The sequence below is a fragment of the Macaca nemestrina genome, chromosome 4 (assembly GCF_043159975.1).
Source record: "Macaca nemestrina isolate mMacNem1 chromosome 4, mMacNem.hap1, whole genome shotgun sequence".
Classification (NCBI taxonomy): Eukaryota; Metazoa; Chordata; class Mammalia; order Primates; family Cercopithecidae; genus Macaca; species Macaca nemestrina.
Window position 1 is genome coordinate 175,317,443 of NC_092128.1, and position 18,060 is coordinate 175,335,502.

The 18,060-nt window shown below is 39.3% G+C and overlaps 1 protein-coding gene across 3 annotated transcripts in view; it reads right to left on the reverse strand.

Annotated features, from left to right (window-relative positions):
* The window catches only part of LOC105472729 (MIS18 kinetochore protein A), a 252,915-nt gene that overhangs the window by 192,778 nt on the left and 42,077 nt on the right, over positions 1-18,060 (reverse strand). The gene's annotated exons all lie outside the window — the stretch shown is intronic.

Below are 18,060 nucleotides of genomic sequence, written 5' to 3' on the forward strand. Positions count from 1 at the left end.
AGGAACATAGCTATCAAGTCCACCTTGGAGGCCAGAAACCCCCATTGTGAGATGGGACATGAGAGGCTCCACCACATTCCTCAGGAGGTTGACTCAGAGCTCTACATCTTGGCAGTTGGTGGGGTCTCATCTAGAGAGTGCATTGGACCCAGAAAATTCTGACAAAGTCACTTCCTTTGGCAAGAACCTTGGAGAGGCGAGAGCTGGGATTCAGACGGGTTGCAAGGGTCCCAGTCAGGGAGGTTTGGTGCTGCACTTCCCAAATTTTATACATATATATGGTTGACTAGTGATCTTATTATTTTTCTTCCATGAGCGCTTGGGTTTTAAAAGCTTTTTGTCTTCTTAACCATCTACATTTAGTAAGTAGTAGCCTGTATGTTCTAATCACAGATTAAGGCATAATTTCCATTAAACTTTTTAAAATCTTGAAAAGAAGCCACAACTCCCATTACCATATTTAGAAATAAACCCTTGACAGTCTCCGAAGTCCAGATTGGGAAACAAGGATACAGAAATAACGGCAATGACAACAGTAATATTACTTACAGCACAAGGAGCTCTGGGCTGAGGGTCAGGATACCTGCAGCCTGGCCCTTGCCCTGTTACTCACTCACTATGCCAAGCTAAGAAACCACTCACCTGCCCAGAGATCACAACCCCCAGCCCCGGAGCCTCTGGTTTAACTGGCCCAGGATGGGATTCCCCCAGGTAAGTCCAGTGTGAGTCAAGACCACTGGTTGGACAGGGTCTAGCTGCCCCAGAGAACTCTCCAGGCTGAGTCTCCTGGAGCCAAGGGGACAAACTTGGGACTCTGCGAGAGGGAGGGCAATGGGATGGGGACATAAGCATTCACAGGCCCCAGGGCCTGTGAATGTTGACATCTTGTGGGCTCAGGCCACCTGGTGAGGCTAAGCAGGAGAGCACTTGGCTATTCTGACACTGCTCATCAAGCCAGGGACAGACAGAGACTAATGTGATTTAAAAGCCTCCAAAAGACACACTGCAAATCAGGGTCACAGCAAGGGCCAGTCAGCAGCCAGCCCAAGCTTGCCCTCTCTCCGTCTCACCCCTCTATTCCCCCTGCACTCACCTTGTCTGAGCCAAATTGTTTTCCCACCAAAATTCACAGGGGTAGCACTGTGGTGAAACATTTGGGAGAGATCTCCGGCTGTGACCCACTGTTAAAAGCATCTCCACTGGCTGTTGCTAAACATAAAAGATTGTGGCTTCCCAGTAAGGCTGATTTCCCAGACAACAGGCCCTGGTAGGCCAAAGCGTAGGAATGCGAGGTCCTACTAGGATGTCCACTAGGGAAGCCAGGGACAGTCAGGATATGTCACCCCAGCTGAAAACAGATGACAAGCTGGTGTTCATCTCAAAGGGAGCTCCAGAGGACAAGCAGAGGCAGGCTGAACATAGGTATCTTCTTTTTGTTGAAACATAAAGATAGCTGCTGCCTTTCTTTCTTGCCCTCTAACTCATAATTTTGTCCTGGAGAGGATCAGGAGGAGCCTCCCTGGATTATTCCAATTAGTCATTAGTCCCTTGTTTCTCTGGTATAGGATAATCTGGTTCTATGATTAGAGTGACCTAGAGCACCTGAACCAAAAACTGAGAGGCACATTTTAGTAAAAATTGTTTTGGTGGGAGGTTTTTCCCACTATTTGTTGTTCTGTGAAAACAAAAAGTTTGCAGGCTAGAAGACAAAAATTTAGATCATAACAAAAAGGTCTAAAATTCTAAGATGAATTTCTAAGGCTCTGCGGTGCCATCACCATAGGAAGATATTGTGGGGGATGTTAGTGGACGTGGTGGACTAAAGACCTCTAAAACTCCTTTCCTCCATAAAAGCAACAAAAACACTAACCAAAAAAAAAGTCAGAATCAAATTTTTCAGAAATTTAGAAATTAACCAAAGGCTTGCAACAATCTGAGGTGCATTTATTCAGTAACAATGGCTGAATCTTGGTAAGAAATAGAAAGCTTCATGGTATTTTAATTGGCCTATTCCCATCCCTTACCCCTACCCCCAGATTTGCAGCACTCTGGAAAACCAACAGCCCACAATCGCAGTGAAAAATCTCAAAAACCTAGTCTGACAGCCACTGGAAGGAGAACAGGTCTGGAACCCCCTCAAAGTTCCATTTCCAGAGAACTGTCATCATTCCACCTGTCTATTTTCCTGGAAGACCCCACCAACAATGCTGTCTTTATGTGATGTGACTCAGAGCTCTTCCAGCGCAAAAAGCCTTTTCTTCAGAGGATATTTGTCTAAAACAAAGCATCTCGACTGCCTGAGGCAGTAGATAGCAGTTGGGGCAAACAATAGGCCAACTAAAGAGCTTAAAAGAAAAAGCTGGAGAACGACTTGTTCACAGAGAGCTTTTAAAAACTCTGACATATTCCTGTTAATCTAGAATGCCACATATATGCATAGGACAGTGGGCATGCCCAGAGCTATATCATGCCCAAGAAAGACCTGAGAAGGGTTGGCTGACTTTGAAGCTCTGTGGTAGCAGGAAGTAAAGGCTAAGGCAGAGTTTTTAACTACTTGACCAAATGTTAAAGGTGGGCTCCCAATACACATACAGAACCTCTCAGCAAAAATTGGGAGACTTATTGGTTCCACATACTTAAGAAACATTTGACTAATTATTAGTGTGCCACTAAGCCAAATGAGCAGAGCCTTCAGGGGCAAAGAATGACAAATGTCACTAAACAAACATTTACAAAACAAACAGCAAGAACAAACCATGGAGAGGGGTGAAGATCTGATTTCCACAGTTGTCATATTATATTATGTAAAAATTCCAGTTTTTAATAACAATAAAAAATTATGAGACATGCAAAGAAACCAAAAGTATGACCCATACAGGCTGAAGGAAGCAGTCAAGAAACTGTTCCAAAGGAAAACTACATATTAGACATATTAGACAAGGACTTTAAACCACCTATTTTAAATATGTTTAAAGAACTAAAGACACATGTAAAGAACTAAAGTATGAAAATGATGTTTCACTATATAGAGAATACCAATAAAGAGATAAAACAAATAAAAACAACCCAAATAGAAATTCTAGAGTTGAAAAGTACGAAAACTGAAATGAAAAAAATTTCACTCAACAGCAGACTTGAGCTGGCAAAAGAAAGAAACAACATACTTGAAAGTAAGTTAATTGAGATTATTCAGTCTGACTTACAGAAAGAAAAAAGAAGGAAGAAAAATTAACAGAGCATAAAAGACCAACAAACACATAATTGGAATTCCAAAACTAGTGAAGAGAGAGAAAGGGTCAGAAAGAATAGTTGAAGAAGTAATGGCTGAAAACTTTCCAAATTGGATAAAATACATTTACCCACACATCCAAATAGCTCAACAACCTTCAAGTAGGAGAAACTCAAAGAGACTCACACATAGACTCATCATGATCCAACTGTCAAAAGATAAAGAGAGAATCTTGAGAGCAGCAAGACGGCAGGGATCCATCATGTATAAGGGATACTCAAGAAGGTTAACTTTCTCACTGGAATCCATGGAATCGCAAAGGCAAAGGGTGACATATTCAAAATTCTGAAGGAAAATTTAAAAGACTATCAACCAATAATTTTACATTCAACAAAACTATCCTTAAACATGAAGGTGAAATTAAGACATCAAGATAAACAAATAATGAAATGATCTGTCACTTGCACCTAAACTACAAGAAATATTAAAGAGAATCCTTCCAGCTGAAGTGATAAGACACAAAACAGTAACTTATGAAGAAGCAACAACATGAAGAAATAAAAAGCACTGGTGAAGATAACTACATAGTATGAAAGACAGGATAAATGTATTCCTTTTTGTGTTTTACTCTTTTTTCTCCAGATTTAAAAGATAACTGCATGAAGCAATAATTATAAGCCTGTGTTAACAAGTGAATATGATATAAATATGCAATTTGTATAATAAAAGCACAAAGGAGCAGAAAGGAAATAGAGCTATAATACAAAGAGTTTTGTATCCTTTTTAAAGTTAGGTTGTTACAAATCCTAGATTGTCATAAATTAAGATGTTAAATGTAATCCCTAGGGCAACAACTAAGAAAAAAACTAAAAAACATATAGTAAAAGAAGGAACAAAGGAACTAAGTTGGTACGCTAGAACATGGCTGTTTAACATAAAAGAAGGGAGTAGTGGAGGCATAAAAGAAGATATAAGACTTACAGAAAACTAATATCAAAATGGAAGAAAGAAATCTTAGCCACTTTGGGAAGCTGAGGCGAGTGGATCACCTGAGGTCAGGAGTTCAAGCCCAGCCTGGCCAACATGGTGAAAACCCCATCTCTACTAAAAATACAAAAAAAATTAGCCGGGTATGGTGGTGCACACCTGTAATCCCAGCTTCTAGGGAGGCCGAGGTAAGAAAATCGCTTGAACCCGGGAGGCAGAGGTTGCAGTGAGCTGAATTCATGCCATTGCACTCTAGCCAGGGTGACAGAGTGAGACTGTGTCTCAAAAAAAACAAATCTTATCAGCAATTACATTAAACATAAACGGATTAACATTCCAATCAAAAGACACAGATTGGCAGAACTAATTCTTAAAAATGCATTCTTCAGGGGCTGGCAAGGTGGCCGAATAGGAACAGTTCCAGTCTGCAGCACCCAGTGAGACCAATGCAGAAGGCAGATGATTTCTGCATTTCCAACTGAGATACCTAGTTCATCTCCTTGGGATGGTTAGACAGTGGGTGCAGTCCACAGAGGGCGAGCAAAAGCAGGGTGGGGCATTGCCTCACCCGGGAAGTGCAAGGCATTGGGGAACTCCCTCCCCTAGCCAAGAGAAGCCATGAAGCACTATGCTGTGAGAGATGGTGCTATCCCGCCCAGATACTACGCTTTCCCCACGGTCTTTGCAACCTGCAGACCAGAAGATTCCCTTGGCTGCCTACATCACCAGGGCCCTGGGTTTCAAGAACAAAACTGGGCAGTCGTTTGGGCAGACACCAAGTTAGCTGCAGGAGTCTTTTTTCGTACCCCAGTGGCACCTGTAATACCAGCAAGACAGAATGGTTCACTCCCTGGAAAGGGGGCTGAAGCCAGGGAGCTAAGTGGTCTTTCTCAGAGGATCCCACCCCCATGGAGCCCAACAAGCTAAGATCCACTGGTGTGAAATTCTCTCTGCCAGCACAGCAGTCTGAAGTCAACTTGGGATGCTTGAGCTTGGTGAGGGGAGTGGCATCTGCCATTTCTGAGGCTTGAGTAGGTGGTTTTCCCCTCACAGTGTAAACAAAGCTGCAGGGAAGTTCAAACTGGGCAGAGCCCTCCACAGCACAGCAAAGCCACTATAGCCAGACTGCTTCTCTAGATTCTTCCTCTCTGGGCAGGGCATCTCTGAAAGAAAGGTAGCAGCCCCAGTCAGGTGCTTATAGATAAAACTTCCATCTCCCTGGGACAGAGCACCTGGGGGAAGGGGCAGCTGTGGGTGCAGCTTCAGCAGATGTAAACATTCCTGCCTGCTGACTCTGAAGAGAGCAGCAGATCTCCTAACACAGCACTTGAGCTCTGCTAAGGGACAGGCTGCCTCTTCAAGTGTGTCCCTGACTCCTCTGCCTCCTGAGTGTGAGACACCTCCCAGCAGGATTCAACAGACACCTCATACAGGAGAGCCCCAGCTGGCATCTGGTGGGTGCCCCTCTGGGACGAAGCTTCCAGAGGAAGGAGCAGGCAGCTGTTCTGCAGCCTCCACTGGTGATACTCAGGCAAACAAGATCTGGAGTGGACCTCCTGCAAACTCCAGCAGACCTGCAGAAGAGGGTCTTGACTGTTAGAAGGAAAACTAACAAACTGAAAGCAATAGCATCAACATCAACAAAAAGGACACCCACACAAAAACCCCATCCAAAGGTCACCAACATCAAAGACCAAAGGTAGATAAATCCACGAAGATGAGGAAAAACCAATGCAATGCAAAAAGGCTGAAAATTCCAAAAGCCAGAATACCTCTTCTCCTCCAAAAGATCACAACTCACCAGCAAGGGAACAAAACTAGACGGAGAACGAGTTTGACAAATCGACAGAAGTAGGCTTCAGAAAGTGGGTGATAACAAACTCTTCTGAGGTAAAACAGCATGTTCTAACCCAATCCAAGGAAGCTAAGTACCTTGATAAAAGGTTACAGGACCTGCTAACTAGAATAACCAGTCTAGAGAAGAACATAAATGACACGATGGAGCTGAAAAACACAGCACAATAACTTTGTGAAGCATACACAAGTATCAATAGCTGAATCAATCAAGCAGAAGAAAGTATATCAGAGATTGAAGATCAATCTAATGAAATAAAGTGTGAAGACAAGATTAGAGAAAAAACAATGAAAAGGAACAAACAAAGCCTCCAAGAAATATGGGACTATGTGAAAAGACCAAACCTACGTTTGATTGGTGTACCTGAAAATGATGGAGAGAATGGAACAAAGTTGGAAAACATACTTCAGGAAATTATCCAAGAGAACTTCTCCAACCTATCAAGATAGGCCAACATTCAAATTCAGGAAATACGAGAAAACCAAAAAGATACTCCTCACGAAGAGCAACCTGAAGACACATAATCATCAGATTCACCAAGGTTGAAATGAAGGGAAAAATGTTAAGGGCAGTCAGAAAGAAAGGTTGAGTTACCTGCAAAGGGAAGCCCGTCAGACCAACAGGAGATCTCTCTGCAGAAACCCTACAAGCCAGAAGAGAGTGGGGGCCAATATTCAACATTCTTAAAGAAAAGAATTTTCAACCCAGAATTTCGTATCCAGCCAAACTAAGCTTCATAAGTAAAGGAGAAATAAAATCCTTTACAGACAAGCAAATGCTGAGGGATTTTGTCACCACCAGGCCTGCCTTACAAGATCTCCTGAAGGAAGCACTAAATATCAAAAGGAAAAACCAGTACCAGTCACTGCAAAAACATAACAAAATGTAAAGACTATCAACACTATGAAGAAACTCCATCAACTAATGGGCAAAATAACCAGCTAGTGGTCCAGGTGTGGTGGCTGACACCTGTAATCCTAGCACTTTTGGAGGTTCAGGCAGGTGGATCACGAGGTCAGGAGTTCAAAACCAACCTGGCCAAGATGGCAAAACCCCATCTCTACGAATAATACCAAAAAAAAAAAAATTAGCCAGGTGTGGTAGAGGGTGCCTGTAATCCCAGCTACTCGGGAGGCTGAGGCAAAGAACTGCTTGAACCGAGGAGGTGGAAGTTACAGTGAGCCAAGATCATGCCACTGCACTCCAGCCTGGACAACAGAGCAAGACTCCGAAAAAGAAAAAGAAAAAAAAAAGCTAGCATCATAATGACGGAATAAATTCACACATACAATATTAACCTTAAATGTAAATGGGCTAAATGTCCCAATTAAAAGACACAGACTGGTAAATTGGATAGAGTCAAGACCTATTGGTGTGCTGTATTCAGGAGATACATCTCACATGCAAAGACAAAACACACATAGGCTCCAAATAAAGGGATGGAGGAATATTTACCAAGCAAATGGAAAGAAAAAAAAAAGCAGAGGTTGCAATCCTAGTCTCTGATAAAACAGACTTTAAACTAACAAAGATCAAAAAAGACAAAGATGGGCATTATATAATGGTAAAGGGATCAATGCAACAAGAAAAGCTAATGATCTAAATATATACTCACCCAATACAGGAGAACCCAGATTCATAAAGCAAGTTTTTAGAGACCTACAAAGAGACTTAGACTCCCAAACAATAATAGTGGGAGACTTTAACACCCCACCAACAATATTAGACAGATCAATGAGACAGAAAATTAACAAGGATATTCAGGACTTGAATTCAGCTCTGGACCAAAAGGACCTAATAGAAATCTACAGAACTTTCCACCCCAAATCAACAGAATATACATTGATCTCAGCACCACTTAGCACTTACTCTAAAATTAACCACATAATTGGAAGTAAAACACTCCTCAGCAAATGCAAAAGAACGGGAATCATAACAGTCTCTCAGACCACAGTGCAATCAAATTAGAAACCAGGATTAAGAAACTCACTCAAAACCGGCCAGGTCTGGTGGCTCACGCCTGTAATCCCAGCACTTTGGGAGGCCAAGGCGGGCAGATCACAAAGTCAGGAGATCGAGACCATCCTGGCTAACATGGTGAAACCCCGTCTCTACTAATAATACAAAAAAAATTGCCAGGCATGGTGGTGGGCACCTGTAGTCCCATCTACTTGGGAGGCTGAGGCAGGAGAATGGTGTGAACCCGGGAGGTGGAGCTCAGAGTAAGCCCAGATTGCACCACTGCACTCCAGCCTGGGTGACAGAACAAGACTCCATCCCAAAAAAGAAAAAAAAAAAAGAAAGAAAAGAAAAGAAAAGAAAAGGAAGGAAGGAAGGAAGGAAGGAAGGAAGGAAGGAAGGAAGGAAGGAAGGAAGGAAGGAAGGAAGGGAAGAAACTCACTTAAAACCTCACAACTACATGGGAACTGAGCAACCTGCTCCTGAATGACTCCTGGGTAAATAACAAAATTAACGTAGATATAAAGAAGTTCTTTGAAATCAATGAGAACAAAGACACAACATACCAGAATCTCTAGGACACAGTTAAACCAGTGTTTAGAGGAAAATTTATAGCACTAAATGCCCACATGAGAACGTGGGAAAGATCCAGAATTGACACCCTAACATCATGATTAAAAGAATTAGAGAAGTAAGAGCAAACAAATTCAAAAGCTAGCAGAAGACAAGAAATAACTAAGATCAGAGCAGAACTGAAGAAGTTAGAGACATGAAAAACTCTTAAAAAAATCAGTGAACCCAGGAGTTGTTTTTTTTGAAAAGATTAACAAAATAGATGGACCGCCAGCCCAAATAATAAAGAAGAAAACAGAGAAGAATCAAATAGACACAATAAAAAATGATTAAGAGGACATCGCCACCAATCCCATAGAAATACAAACTACCATCAGAGTATACTATAAACAAATCTACACAAATAAACTAGAAAATTTACAAGAAATGGATAAATTCCTGGACACATACACCCTCCCAAGACTAAACAAGGAAGAAGTTGAATCCCTGAATAGATCAATAACAACTTCTGAAATTGAGGCAGTAATTAATAGCCTACCAACCAAAAAAAGCCCAGGACCAGATGGATTCACAGCCCAATTCTACCAGAGGTAAAAGAGGAGCTGGTACCATTCCTTCTGAAACTATTCAAACAATAGAAAAAGAGAAACTCCTCCCTAACTCATTTTATGAGGCCAGCATCATCCTGCTACCAAAACCTGGCAGAGACACAACAAAAAAAGAAAATTTCAGGCCAATATCCCTGATGAACATCAATGCAAAAATCTTCAATAAAATACTGGCAAACCGAATCCAGTAGTATATTAAAAGCTTATCCACCACAATCAAGTTGGCTTCATCCCTCGGATGCAAGGCTGGTTCAACATACACAAATCAATAAGCGTAATCCATCACATAAACAGAACTAATGACAAAAACCAGATGATTATCTCAATAGATGCAGAAAAGCCCTTTGATAAAATTCAACACCCTTCATGCTAAAAACACTCAATAAACTAGGTATTGATGGAACATATCTAAAAATAATAAGAGCTATTTATGACAATCCAAAGCCAATATCATACTGAATGGGCAAAAGCTGGAAACATTTTCTTGGAAAACCATCACAAGACAAGGATGCCCTCTCTCTCCACTCCTATTCAACATAGTATTGTAAGTTCTGGCCAGGGCAATCAGGCAAGAGAAAGAAGTAAAGGTATTCAAATAGGAAGAGAGGAAGTAATTGTCTCTGTTTTCAGATGACATAATTGTATATTTAGAAAACCCCATCGTCTCAGCCCAAAAACTCCTTAAGCTGATAAGTAACTTCAGCAAAGTCTCAGGACACAAAATCAATGTGCAAAAATCACAAGTATTCCTATACACCAATAATAGATAAACAGAGAGCCAAATCATGAGTGAACTCCCTTTCACAATTGCTACAAAGAGAATAAAATACTTAGGAATACAACTTACAAAGGACATGAAGGACCTCTTCAAAGAGAACTACAAACCACTGCTCAAGGAAATAAGAGAGGACACAAACAGAGAGGATATAAGAAAATAAGAGAGGAAAATAAGAGAGCAAAAACATTCCACACTCATGGACAGGAAGAATCAGTATCATGAAAACAGCCATACTGCCCAAAGTAATTTACAGATTCAATGCTATTCCCATCAAGCTGCCATTGGCTTTCTTCACAGAATTAGAAAAAGTCACTTTAAATTTCATATGGAAAAAAAGAGCCTGTATAGCCAAGACAATCTTAAGCAAAAAGAACAAAGCTGGAGGCATCCTGCTACCTGACTTCAAACTATACTACAAGGCTACAGTAACCAAAACAGCATGGTACTGGCACCAAAACAGATACATAGATCAATGGAACAGAACAGAGGCCTCAGAAATAACACCAGACATCCACAACCATCTGATCTATGAGAAACCTGACAAAAACAAGCAATGGAGAAAGGATTCCCTATTTAATAAATGGTGTTGGGAAAACTGGCTAGCCATATGCAGCAAACTGAAACTGAACACTTTCCTTACACCTTATACAAAAATTAGCTCAAGATGGATTAAATACTTAAACATAAGACCTAAAACCATAAAAACCCTAAAAGAAAACCTAGGCAATACCATTCAGGACATAGGCATGGGCAAAGACTTCATAACTAAAACACCAAAAGCACTTGCAATAAAAGCCAAAATTGACAAATGGGATCTAATTAAACTAAAGAGCTTCTGCACAGGAAAATAAATATCATTAGAGTTAACAGGCAACCTACAGAATGGGAGAAAAATTTTGCAATCTCTCCATCTGACAAAGGGCTAATATCCAGAAACAAGGAACTTAAACAAATTTACAAGAAAAAAAACAGACAACCCCATCAAAAAGTGGGCAAAGGATGTGAACAGACACTTCTCAAAAGAAGACATTTATGTGGCAAACATATGTAGAAAAGCTCATCCTCACTGGTCATCAGAGAAATGCAAATCAAAACCACAATGAGATACTATCTCACGCCAGTTAGAATGGCAATCATTAAAAAGTCAGGAAACAACAGATGCTGGAGAGGATGTGGAGAAATAGGAATGCTTTTACACTGTTGGTGGGAGTATAAATTAGTTCAATCATTGTGGAAGACAGTGTGGCAAATCCTCAAGGATCTAGAACTAGAAATATCATTTGACCCAGTTATCCCATTACTGGGTATTTACCCAAAGGAATATAAGTCATTCTACTAGCAAGACACATGCACATGTATGTTTATTACAGCACTATTCACAATAGCAAAGACTTGGAATCAACTCAAATGCCCATCAATGATAGACTGGATAAAGAAAATGTGGCATATATACACCATGGAATACTATGCAGCCATTAAAAAGAATGAGTTCATGTCCTTTGCAGGGACATGGATGAAGCTGGAAACCATCATTCTTAGCAAACTAACACAGGAACAGAAAACCAAACACTGCATGTTCTCACTCATAAGTGGGAGTTGAACAATGAGAACATATGGGCACAGGGAGAGGAACATCACACACCAGGGCCTGTTGCAGGGTGGGGGGTAAGGGGAGGGATAGCATCTGGAAAAATACCTAATGTAGATGATCGGTTGATGGGTGCAGCAAACCACCATGGTACATGTATACCTATGTAACAAACCTGCACGTTCTGCAGATGTATCCCAGAACTTAAAGTACAATAAAAAACGTTTTTCATAAAAAAATGCATTATTCAACTATATGCTGTCTACAAAAGACGCATTTTAAACTTAATGACATAAATAGGCTGAAAATAAAAGGATAGGAAAGCCTATACCATTCACACAAAAGAGAGCCAGAGTGGCTATACCAATATCAGACAAAATGGACTTTATACAAAAATCATTACTAGAGACAAAGAAGGACATTTTATAATGATAAAAGTGTCAATCTATCAAAAAGAAACAACAATTATAAACATGGAAGGACCTAAAAACAGGGCTCCAAAATACATAAAGCAAAAACTGACAAAATGGGCAGATATGAAAGAATAAATAGACAAGTCAGCAATAACAGTTGGAGTCTTTCAACCGTACTTTCAATAATATAGAGAAAAACTAGACAGAAGATCAACAAGAAAGTAGAACACTTGAACAGTACTATGAACCAACTAGGCCTAATAGACATCTACAGACACTTCAGAATACATATTTTTCTCAAGCACACATGGAATATTTTCTAGGATAAACTATATTGCCATAAGACAAGTTTCAATAAGTTTAAATTGATTAAAAATACACAAAATATGCTCTCCAACCACAATGAAATGAAATTAGAAATCAATCACAGAAGAAAATTTAGAAAATTCACAAACAGGAAAACAACACAATTCTAAAAAAATCAATGGCTCAAAAATAAAATCACAAGAGAAATTGGAAATTGAGCAGAATGAAAACAAAACACAACATATCTATGGGATGCAAATAAAGCAGTGCTCATAGGGAAATTTATAGTGTAAATGTCTATATTTACAAAGTAGAATGATCTCAAACCAACAACCACTGGCTACCTTAAGAAACTAGAGAAAGAACTAAACCCAAAGCAGAAAAAGGAATGAAATAATAAATATTAGAGACAAAATAAATGAAATAGAGAATAGAAAATAATAAAAATAAATTAATAAAACCAAAAAGTAGAATTTGATATGATCAACAAAATTGATAAATGTTTTCCAAAACTGAACAAGAAATAAAGAAAGGATTCAAATAACTAAAATTGGAAATGATATAGGGAACATTACTACTGACCTTACAGAAAAAAAAAAAAATAAGATTATAACAAAAAACAATGGGCAATTGTATATCAAAAAATCAGATAACCTAGATGAAACGGACACATTCTTAGAAAGATAAAACAACCCAAACTGACTCAAAAAGAAACAGAAGTCCGAATAGAATTATAAAAAATATGGAGATTGAATTAGTCAACAAAAACATAGCAAAGAAAAGGTCAGGCCCAGATAGCTTCACTGGTGAATTCTACCAAAAGTTTAAAGAATACTTGACATCAATCCTTCACAAACTCTTCCAAAAAATAAAAGAGGGAGAACGTTTCGCAACTCATTCTATGAAGCCAGTATTACTCTCATACCCAAATCAAAGACATCACAAGAGAAGAAAATTACATACTAATACTTCTTGTGCATATATGCAAACTCCTCAACATACTATTACTAAACCAAATCCAACAAGGTATGAAAAGATGTGTACACTGTGACCAAATGAGATTTATCCCACAAATGCAATGTGGATTCAACATACAAAAATCAAGCAATGCAATATGTCATATTAATAAAGGACAAAACCACATGGTTATCTCAGTAGACACAGAAGGTATTTGATAAAATCAATATCCTTTCCTGATAAAAACACTCAATAAACTAGTAATAGAAGGGAATTTCATCAACCTCATAAAGGGTATCTACAAAAAAAGTTAACATCGTCTTTTTTTGTTTGTTTGTTTGTTTGTTTTGTTTTTTTGAGATGGAGTCTCTCTCTGTCACCCAGGCTGGAGTACAGTGGTGTGATCTCAGCTCACTGCAACCGTGGCCTTGCAGGTTCAAGCGATTCTCCTGGCTCTGCCTCCTGAGTAGCTGGGATTACAGGCACGTGCCACCACACCTGGCTAATTTTTGTATTTTTGAGACAGGGTTTCACCATGTTGGTCAGGCTGGTCTCAAACTCTTGACCTAGTGATCTGCTCACCTTGGCCTCCCAAAGTGCTGGGATTACAGGCGTGAGCCACTGCGCCCAGTCGTTAATATCGTCTTTAACGGTGAAAGGCAGTGCTTTCTCCCTATGATCACGAATAAAGAAAGGATGTCCACTCTCTGTACTTCTATTCAACATTTCGTGGGAGATTCTAGCCAGGGCAACAGGCAAGAAAGAGAAACAAAAGACATGCAGATTGAAAAGGAAGAAGTAAAACTGTCTCTATTGACAGATGGCATGATTTTGTATATAGAAAATCCTAAGGAATACACACACGCACATACACACTCCAACCTATTAGATCTAATAAACGAGTTCAGCAAGTTTGCAGGATACAAGATTAATAAACAAAACTCAATTATACTTTTATACACTACAATGAATTATCTGAGAATGAAATTAAAAAGCAATTCTATTTATAATCAAAAAGAATAAAATGCTTAGCAGTAATTTTAACAAAAAAAGTGCAAGACTTGAACAGTGAAAATTATAAAATACTGTAGAAAGAAATTAAGGAAGGCTAAATAGATGAAAAGAGACAATGTGTTCATAGATTGGAAGACTTAACAATGTTAAGCTGGCAATACTCCTCTATGCCAATATTACGAAAAACAAATCACCTAGGTATGTTTCTAGTTTTCATTTTTAAGTATTTAATTCTTTTATTTTATTTTATTTCAGCACAAGCAATCTAGTTTTTTTCCAAATGGCTGCCACTAATTCTAATGTTATGTATTAAATGTCTCTTTTCCTCACTGATTTGAAACACTGCCCTCTAAATTCCCAAAGTATTTCTTAATTACGATGTTTCTTAGTCCCTTGGGATTCTTACAAAACCTGTGTTAACTGGCCATGTGTCGAAAAAACAAACGATATAAATAAGAGAATGGAAATATTCACCTAAGGGTAAGTCAGTAAGAAAGTTCTTCAAGGACATAGTCACCTTAACCAAGTGCTATGTCTAAAGTTCAATTGGATGGTCTGCATCTGCGGCAGGTGCCAGGCAAACAAGCAAGCGGGCAAGGATCTAGGGCAATCTGGGGTTTTGCGGCCCTCTTAGTGTAAAATCCTTCCCATTAGGGTTCTTGGATTTTTGCGAGAACACGGTGGTTTTTAATAAGTGCATAACCGAAAGAAGGCTTTGCATTTCAAAGCCTGTTGCAATTACACCCGCTGCATTAGTAAAGTAAGAGGACCAGTTGCAACAAGAACTTTAAGTGTTTCATGGCATCTCTTTGCAGCAAGACAGCCTTTCTGAAGGTGACCGCAGACAGACATGGTCCTGCATCTTTGGCAAATACAGAATCAATTCGGCATCTCACTGACACTAGTTATCAGCTTGTGTTTATTCACATCACAGAGAAGAGCTTAATTTACATAATACATATTGGTCAATTATTTGCTTCTGAACTTTACCTTTTCCCATCAGCAGATCAATATGTATTTAATCTTCTGTTTTAGAACTGATTTTAAGACTCACAGTAAGAGGCCCAGATTTCACAATCATTCATTGCTATTATCATCCCCTTTTCATTTCCTAAACATCAGCAGTTTCTTAAAGTTCTGCTTTCATTCCTTTATTAAGTTATCCCTTCTTGTTCATCACTTGGTTCTATTGCGTCTTTCAACCAAGTGCAGAGCTTACAACTAGCCAAGAATGCAAAACAAAAGAATGCTCTGAAATTTTCCATTGACCCTCCCGTCTATCTGACCTCATCAACAACTGCATACAAAACTCAAGTCGTCTGACCATTTCCTGATGGATGCCATCAAGTACTTCCAAAGTTCCAGGTAGGTCTGCCAAAGGGTAGAGGACTCAGATTTTTCCTTTCTCTCTTTTAAATAAGAACTGAATTATCTTCTTTGGATGGCTAATTATTCTGTATATTACAGTGTAACTGGTTTCTCCCTACATTTTCATACTTTCAGATATATCAAAATATCCTATACTCCTGACTCGCATCAGGAGAATCTGCCATTCCTTCACCACCTAATTCAGGCAAGTCACTTAATCCCTCTGGGTCTTAGTATCCTCATCTGTAAAATGGATTAACAATAGAGCATTTTTGAAAATTGTGCAATAACCTGAATAATGTATTTTACACAGAGCCTGGCTCCCAGGACAAATAAGGGACTCAAAGCCCAAATGAAGGACTGTCTCTGTTAACAGTGTTGGTATCACTGCCAACACGTAGACTAAATAAAGGGTAGTAACTGAATGGAAGGGAGTCATCTGACTGAATGGTCAGTTGTGTTCATACCAGCCCTCACATTTACCCTCAGCTGATTTTCAACAAGGGAGCCAAATTAATTCAACGGAGAAAGAATATTCTTTCCAACAAATTATGCTGGAACAACTGGGTATCATCATGCAAAAGAATGAAGTTGGACTCCTATTTCACACCATATACAAAAATGAACTCAAAATGGATCAAAGACCTACATGGAAAAACCAAAACTCTTACAAGAAAACACAGGGATACGTCTTTGTGAGTCTGAATTAGCAATGGTTTCTTAGATATTACATCAAAAGCACAAATAACAAAAGCAAAAATACACATATATGACTGCATCAAAATTAAAATATTTCGTGCTTTAAAGGACTTCATCAAGAGAGTGAAAAGACAACCCACACAGGCTGGGCACAGTGGTTCATGCCTGTAATCCTAGCACTTTGGGAGGCTGAGGTGGGCAGATCACTTGAGGCCAGGAGTTCGAGACCAGCCTGGCCAACACTGTGAAACCCTGTCTCTAATAAAAAATACAAAAATTAGCCAGGCATGGTGGTGCATACCTGTAGTCCCAGCTACTTGGGAAGCTGAGGCAGAGAATCACTTGAACCTGGGCGACAGAGGTTGCAGTGAGCTGAGATCGCGCCACTGCACTCCAGCCTAGGCAACACAGCGAGACCCTGTCTCAAAATAAGAAAAAAAAAAAAAAAAGCCCACAAAATGGGGAAAGTTATTTGCAAATCACGTATCTGATAAAGACTTGTATCTAGGATATAAAGAATTCGTAAAACTCAGTAATAAAGAGACAAATAATCTCTTACAAATTGGGCAAAGGATCTGAACAAATATCCCATGAAGATAATGCAAATGGCCAATAAACACATGAAAAGATACCCCACATTACTAGCCATCAGGGAAATGCCAGTCAAAACCGCAATGCGCTATCAGGTCACACCCACTACGATGGCTAGAATCTAAAAGACAGATAATAAATGTTGGCAAGGATGTGGAGAAATTTGAACGCTCATATGCTGCTGGTGGGAATGTAAACTCGTACAGCTACCTTGACAAACAGTCTGTCTAGCAAAGCCTCAAAGTGTTAAACATGAGAGTTACTCCCAGCACTTTGGGAGGCCGAGGCGGGCAGATCACGAGGTCAGGAGTTTGAGACCATCCTGGCTAACACGGTGAAACCCCATCTCTACTAAAACTACAAAAATTTAGCCGGGTGTGGTGGCGGCGCCTGTAGTCCCAGCTACTCGGGAGGCTGAGGCAGGAGAACGGCAGTAACCCGGGAGGCAGAGCTTGCAGTGAGCCGAGATTGCGCCACTGCACTCCAGCCTGGGAGACAGAGCGAGACTGCGTCTCGAAACCACAAAATAAAAAAAATGTTAAAGTTCATACGACCCAGCAATCTCTGCTGGGTATATTCCCAAAGGAAATGAAATCAGCACATTGTAGCGATATCTGCATGCCCATGTTCACTGCTGCGTTATTCACAATAACCAAGATACAGAAACAACCTAAGCATCTGTCAACAGAAGAATGGATTAAAAAACTGCAGTATGCACATGTATGTAGATCTCTATCTCTATCTCTATATGTCTATAACTATAGCTATACATCTAGATATATCTAGGATCTGAACAAATATACCACGAAGATCTACATATCCAGATATATAGATCTGTAGATATATCTAGATATATAGATATATGTGCATACCACAATTTATCCATTCATAGATATAAAGATATATCTATAGATATAGCTATATAGATAAATATATGTGCATACCGCAATATATATATATCTATGTGGTATGCATAGACACACATTATATATCTTTATATTATATATATAAATCTTTATATCTTTATATTACATATGTAAAGATATATATCTTTATACTACATATATAAGATATATATAAAGGTATTATATATGTAATATATAAAGACATATGTATATATCTAGATATATAAAGA